This window comes from Mytilus trossulus, chromosome 14, assembly GCF_036588685.1.
Source record: "Mytilus trossulus isolate FHL-02 chromosome 14, PNRI_Mtr1.1.1.hap1, whole genome shotgun sequence".
Classification (NCBI taxonomy): Eukaryota; Metazoa; Mollusca; class Bivalvia; order Mytilida; family Mytilidae; genus Mytilus; species Mytilus trossulus.
In genome coordinates this window covers 8,977,721-8,985,150 of record NC_086386.1, presented here as the reverse complement: position 1 = coordinate 8,985,150, position 7,430 = coordinate 8,977,721, and the positions used below count along the sequence as shown (strand labels likewise).

The 7,430-nt window shown below is 33.0% G+C and overlaps 1 long non-coding RNA gene across 1 annotated transcript; it reads left to right on the top strand.

Moving 5' to 3' along the window:
* Nucleotides 1–222: 222 nt before the first annotated feature.
* On the top strand, nt 223–6,054 carry LOC134696112 (uncharacterized). The gene is made up of 4 exons (XR_010102898.1): nt 223–413; nt 2,889–2,942; nt 4,071–4,158; nt 5,445–6,054. It is a non-coding gene; the product is annotated as an uncharacterized LOC134696112 (long non-coding RNA).
* Nucleotides 6,055–7,430: the final 1,376 nt, after the last annotated feature.

Sequence of the window (7,430 nt, the reverse complement as noted above, 5' to 3'; positions counted from 1 at the left end):
CCAATCCTACTAAGAAACTTGTACAACAAAACAGTGTTTGTTTCTTAAATGTTTATTTTATATCGATGACACGGATACATTTATCAGTGTATGATTACACAAAGGATCTTGAAACGTGCATCGGATCTTGTTAATACCACCTGTGGGGAAAAGCCGTGTGAATGATCAAGTATGATATTTGACATGTTTGTCCATCTGTCACGTGCACCAACCACATTAGTATATATATTTATCTTTATATCATATTGGAATCAATCATCTGACAAACAAACTGCTCGTTTTCGACATATTATACCTCTGTGACAATGGTGAATTGGAAAATTGATAATGGCAAACTGAATATCCAAGGGAATGAAGATTTTGAAGAACAAATTGAGTATGCTAAAAGCTACTTGCAGTATAAGAAGATCGAGGTAATTGTTTTTATAATTTTTTTTTAGGCATTGGCTAATTTTCAGGCGTCGGCAAAATAATAAAATATGCTATTTTATCAGCCTTGGTTAAAATGGCGAAATAAAGCCGACACAATAGCATATATATACGGGGTTTTAAGTTGGCTCTATCAAAACAGTAAATACGTTATTTTGCCGGTCATTTGTAAAGAATGAATTTAACTATTTTCTTTATAAAAAAAAGTACTACGGAAATGTGCATTGTCAACAAAAAATAATCAAAATTATTACTAATTTACATTTTTAGTTAAATGAAATAACAGTTACAATATTTTAGATTTATCAGGATAAATGAAAATAAGAATAATTAACAAAAGCATAAATTATATTGCAATGAAATAATATTAAAACTTGTAGTTGAAATTACTTGTACAAACTGTCACATTCCAATGCTTCATTAATGAATAAGAATAAAATCTTTGATTAAGAGTAAAAATCACATTGGATACAAATTTTAGAAAAACCCTCACACTTGAATACATGTATATGGTCCGAGACCACAATTGTCGTCCCTTGATTTTCGTCCCTAGTCACGGTTAACAGTGGGTTACTTGCCAATAATTTGTATACCCCTACCAAATTTATTTCTTCGAGTTTAATGCCTCAAATTGTAAGTAGGGGGTGAAATTACACTGTAAAACAAGTTGGGTCCAGAATTTTACAGGAAAGTAGTGATTTGGTTCAGCTGAAAAAGGTTAAAAAATAGCACTTCGGAAGCTGTCAAAAGATTTCAAGACACCCTAAACAAAATTGTCAATATTTTGAGTTAGAGGCGATGAAGTTTTCTATAATTTTGATAAAATTTGTCCCAAAAGTAGTACAACAAACTGTAAAAATTTCATTGAGAAAGCGCAGGTGAGATTTTTTTTATTTACCTTTATGTTCTAAAAGAAATGCACTACGAATTAATTGTGTACAGAAAAACGTGTTTTACGGGGAAAATTTGCTTCCTGGAGCATAACATTATTTTCTTTTTTTCCGGCGACATTCAAAAGATGCAGCCAAAACCGCACTATAATTTAGATATAAAAAGCCCAACTCCAGGTGCAGGATTTTATTATTGCACTGAACAGGCGCGGATCCAGAAGGGGGGGGGGGGTGTTCCGGTGGTTGGAACCCCCCTTTTTTTGGACGATCAATGCATTTGAATGGGGACATGTAACTTGAACACCCCCCTTCCTTTGTCCTGGGTTAGGACCCCCCTCCCCTTTTTAAAATAGCTGGATCCGCCCTTATAGCTCGTTGTGCACACGTTATGTAGTACAGATATGATTGACAGGTTGAATGCATCCAAAATTACTAGCGTCTTGGCAGCGTACATGATTTTAACACGTACGTCGGAGCTATACGCTGATGTGTCACGCCTCGGTATTGTTCTATATAAAAAGCGTAGATTGTCAGGTTAAGATTGAAACTAAAAGTAATCAAGGATTTCATAGAGAGGTTCATTACATCATTGTCCATCCTGACATAAACATGATAAATGAATATTTATTTGACAACATATGACTTGAATTGACTCTTCCTGTACGCTTAAAGATATAGACAAATAACTGAACTACTGAGTATAACATTAAAGATACGGTTGTCCATGAAGCTCACTATAAATAATATCTTTTGAGGACACATTTCTTGTTTGTATGACCTCGCCCTTTTACAAATTTAAAGAGTTGAATTTGATTAAACATGCTTATATTTTAATTCCTCAGGCTTCCGAGCTCATCTTGTTAGAATAGCAAAAAAATGACTAAGCCGAATCGCTACAGCACTATCTATTTATTGAGACCATGGAGAAAGATGTAACCATTAATTAGTTCTCTCAAAAATATATAAACCAGTCTATGTTGACACTTTTAGCTATATATGAACTTATATGTAAATGAAAGGGTTAAAGTGTTGCATGTGATACCCTTAAGGGCATACGATACAGTTTTGATCATGTATTTACAAGTTCATAAAATTTTGCATATAGGCTATTTTTTACCCGATTAAATTAAATAAGAGTCTAGTGTTCATGGCCAAAGTATTTTAATCGTGACAGAAAGCCGATGCATGCCTTATGAAAAGAGGTACACTGTTTGATCACCAGTTTACGTCTTTATAGTTTGAAAAATTGTTTAAATGTTTTAACTGTTAATAACAAAAAATGTTTATTAAATTATTCAATAACAGAAAAACAGAAAATCATAGATTAAAAGCTAACTAACATTTTTTTTTACATAAATAAGGCCGTTAGTGTTCTCGTTTGAATTGTTTTACATTGTCTTATCGGGGCCTTTTATAGCTGACTATGCAGTATTGGCTTTGTTCATTGTTGAAGGCCGTACGGTGACCTATAGCTGTTAATGTTTGTGTCATTTTCGTCTTTTGTGCATAGTTGTCTCATTAGCATTCATACCACATCGTCTTTTTTTATAATTCTAATTATTTTCAAAGGAAATGAAGAGACCTGAGAATCAGATAAACATCAGATCATTGGAAGTAAAAAATGTGAGTATGAAGTATGAGTATGTTTTATTTGTTTCTGCTAGTCCCATGTTGTGGATTATGAAATAATTTACTGAAACTTAGATTACAAAATTGTAATGCCTTGGGCAAAGTAAATCAGTGAAATCTATAATATGTGTATGCAATGTAGTTTTAAGCTAACAACCGTTATATTTCTGTCTTCTCCGCAAAATATCAACGAGCACCCAAAAGAAAACATATATTTATATTATTTTTAAGTTCAGATTTGCACGTTGTGTAACAATTCAGCTTTTTTGGAAAACCGGTTGGGATCCAGTTCGCGGAAAAGGTGAGAGGGGGTGTAAACCCGGTACATCATGATACATTTGCATTTTTTGTGAACTTCAAAAATAGTCTAAAAGTTATTTCCAGCCATGTGTCATTGCTTGAACGATTTCACACTTAATTGAAATTTTTGTTTGCGTTTTACTTGACGTTAAATTGGGCCACATTTGTTCATGTTATATGTCTGTCCGAAATCAGTAATTTAGTGGTGTTTTGGCTGCTGTTTGTGATCTATGATTTCATTTCTATTCATCGGTCGTTGATATTCACGTTTAAATTTTTATACTCCACCTACAATAGTAGAGGGGCATTATGTTTTCTGGTCTGTGCCTCCGTTCGTCCGTTTGTTCGTTCGTCCGTGCGGCCATTTTTCAGGTTAATGTTTTTGGTCAAGGTAGTTTTTGAGGAAGGTAAAGTTACATCAACTTGAAACTTAGTACACATGTTCCCTATGACTTAATCTTTCTAGTTTTAATTCCAAATTAAAGTTTTGACCACAATTTCACGGTCCACTGAACATAGAAAATGATAGTGCGAGTGGGGCATCCGTGTACTATGGACACATTCTTGTTTGACATTATGTTAAATCGTATGTTTTAAGCTTACACTACGGCATATGATTGCTTATTGTTGAATATTGAACAGTAAAATATAGCTGCTTACATCCAAATCAATTTACGTCTATGTGATAGTATCACTAGAAATCATACCACATCTTTGTATTCATATCTAGTTTAAAACATAATATTTTAATAAAATTTAAAGCAGCATTCAAACAGAGGTGAAATTCTAAAGATGATTACAATGTTTTGAATTTTTTCTCAGGATTTCGCAGTGAACGAAAAAGTAATGGGCTTCTGGAAACCGGAAAAGAAATGGTATAATGCAACAGTCCTAGAAAAAACTTAATCAGGTAAACCATGATATAAATTTAAGAGAGATTACAAAAGAACGATAATTTATGAATTGATTGATAGTCAGGTAGTTTTTTTGTTTGTTTAAGGCCATATTGTGCACCCTAGGCTATATCATAGATACACACACGTGATATCGCGGGTCCGTGACTGATTTAAAGTATGTAACTATGCGCAAGACTTATATTTGTATTAGTATTGTCATCTGATAAAGCGATTATAAGATAGTTTTCACAGTTTTCTCTGCTTTTAAATCATTCTGTTTTAACCCGTTTAACAGGAACTTATCAATTAGTGGTAATATTAATTATTTGGAAAACAAAAGGTCCTGGGATGGAGTATTTTTTTAATCAACAGCATTGTCCTATATTAGTTATAAATTAAAGTTAAATTCTTTGATTCGCTGTTTTACGTCATGCCCGCTAACAAATTGAAAACTGTACCTATACGCCTTATTTTTAGTATTCGTATTGTTATCTGATTAAAATACTACAATAGGTAACAATTTGACAATTTACTAGTGTCAACCCTATGATTATGACCCGTGTATATAGCATATCCTGAATACACCGTTTGGTGGTGCGCCTGTCAAATACGGAACGTACAGATAAGGTAAGGTAACAGATGAATATACTATTGGTATCGGTATCGGACTCGACCCGGAACTTCTTAATTATTGGCAATATTAATTACGTGGAAAACAAAAGGGCTGGGAGTGGTGTTATTTTTAATCTACACCTTTGTACTATATTAGTTATATATAAAGTTGAATTCTTTGATTCGTCGTTTTTACGTGATGACGGCTGACAAATTGGATCTCGTAATTTTAGTATTATAGATAGGAAGATGTGGTATGGGTGCCAATGAGACAAGTCTCCATCCATGTAACAATTTATAAAAGTAAACCATTGTAGGTCGAGGTACGGCCTTCAACACGGAGCTTTGGCTCACACCGAGCAGCAAGCTATAATGGGCCCCAAAAATTACTAGTGTAAAACAATTCAAACAGGAAAACGAATAGCGGTTTAATTTAAAAATGACCGTTTGCATTTATTGGCTGAGAAAATTGGCGTATCTGGAGAGAACATAGAGCATCACATGTCTAATCAACAGAAACAATGTACATAGCATTCGAAGTAAAAGACTCAATAAGGATTCAACATTTCGATAAAGTCAAGGGAAACATCGTATGAAAGGAAAGATGTAGATATATTTGATTTATTTTAATATGCTTAATTTATGTTTTGTTTTCTGTCCCTTTGATTGGATAGTCTCTATTTTACAGGTTGCAAAGTCGTATTTGCAGACGACAACTTAGTAAGAGTGTTAAGTCTACAGAATCTACGAAAAATGACATCGAGATGAATTCAGCTGAAGGTGTTTTGTTTAACAAAACACTTTCATATATATATGAACTTACAAGAAACTCACAAGTCATCTGATATGTTCTCAAAACAGGATATAATAAACAATATCAACAACATAATGAGGCTGTATTTCCTTGTCCTTGAACAAAAGACATTTCACATCAGTCAAATGATCCTATATATGTATACATGTATACAAGAATGAACAAGGTTATATATATTGTTTAATTTATATTGGGACAGTATCATGATATCTTAATGATTAAAAAACAAACATTCACAGAATTAGCTTGTTTGGTCTGAATGTGCTTGTAATTTAATATGACAAACTGTATGTAGAATAAGAAGTAATTATCACACTATCACTGAGACAACATCAATGACGAAAATAAATAGATGAAAAAGTATGCAAAAATCATCAACAACAGATAGATGTGCATAGAATAAATTATAAATCGCCAAGTGTGTTACAATATTATGCACATAAAGCTGTTCAATATAGTTGCAATATTAAAACATGTTACAATGTGTCATAGAGCACTTTGTATAGTCATTAGTAAACACAATCTTAGCATATCAAAATTTATGATGATGTACTTACAAACATTTTTTATCTTTGTGCAAGTTATTGAGTTCCATCATCAACAGAATTACTTTTTTAAATTCATTAAAACATCATCAGCGTTTACATACAGGATAGATATTTTCTGAACATCAACAGCTTCAGGAAAACTATTTGAAATTTGATAATATTGATATTTGGTATAACAAATTGATTGGAATTGAGTCTTAGTAGGGCGGTCGGTTGTGTCTGCTGATTAAACAACCATAGATTTAAATTACTTGTTTGTGTGCCTTTTGTGTTTTTTGTGGTTTCGTAAGAATATAACAATCCCTTGTGTTTTTGTGGGTTTTTGTTGCTTAGTCTTTGGTTTTCTATGTTGTGTTTTGTGTACTATTGCTTGTCTGTTGGTCTTCTTTTTAAACCATGGCGTTGTCCGATTAATTTCGACTTATGAGTTTGAATTTTCTTCTGGTATCATTTGCCTCTCTTTTAAGGAGGTTTGTTCCTAATGGTGACGATTTAACGTAAGCTCCTCGTGTTTAAAAAGAATCTGTATTCAAAACATTCAGCCTTCTTTATACGGATAACAACAAAATATTCAAACATTTTGTCAGGAATCTAGCTGATGTTCAGTAGATGCTGTTTGTTGATGTTGTTCATAAGTGTTTCTCGTTTCTCGTTTTTGATATAGATTAGACCTTAGGTCTTCCCGTTTTAATGGTTTTGTGCTAGTCATTTTGGGCCCTTTATAGCTTGCTGTTCGGTAGGAGCCAAGGCTCCGTGTTGAAGACCTTTTTAATACCTATAATGTTGTTTTGTTTACAAATTGGGAGTTGTCTCATTGGTACACATTTGTTTCATAAGAAGTCAACTGTCTAAACACTGTCTAAATTTCACGACTTGGGATGACAGTTTTAGTACATACAATTAACAATATCTAATATGAACATGATGAGATTATGGGGAAATTACCCCAATTTGTAGTCAACAATATCTGATATGAACATGATGAGATTATGGGGAAATTTCCCCAATTTGTAGTCAACAATATCTAATATGAACATGATGAGATTATGGGGAAATTACCCCAATTTGTAGTCAACAATATCTAATATGAACATGATGAGATTATGGGGAAATTACCCCAATTGATAGTCAACAATATTTCTATGATTTGAACATAATGAGATTATGGGGAAATTTCCCCATTTGATGGTCAGCAAAATTAAAGCTTGTTTTTTCCAATTAATTATCTTATCGTGGGGATTTCCGCATTCTGATGTTTTTGGTTGTATATGTGAATGTGGGGATATTTCCCCATTCTAATGTTATTGGTTTT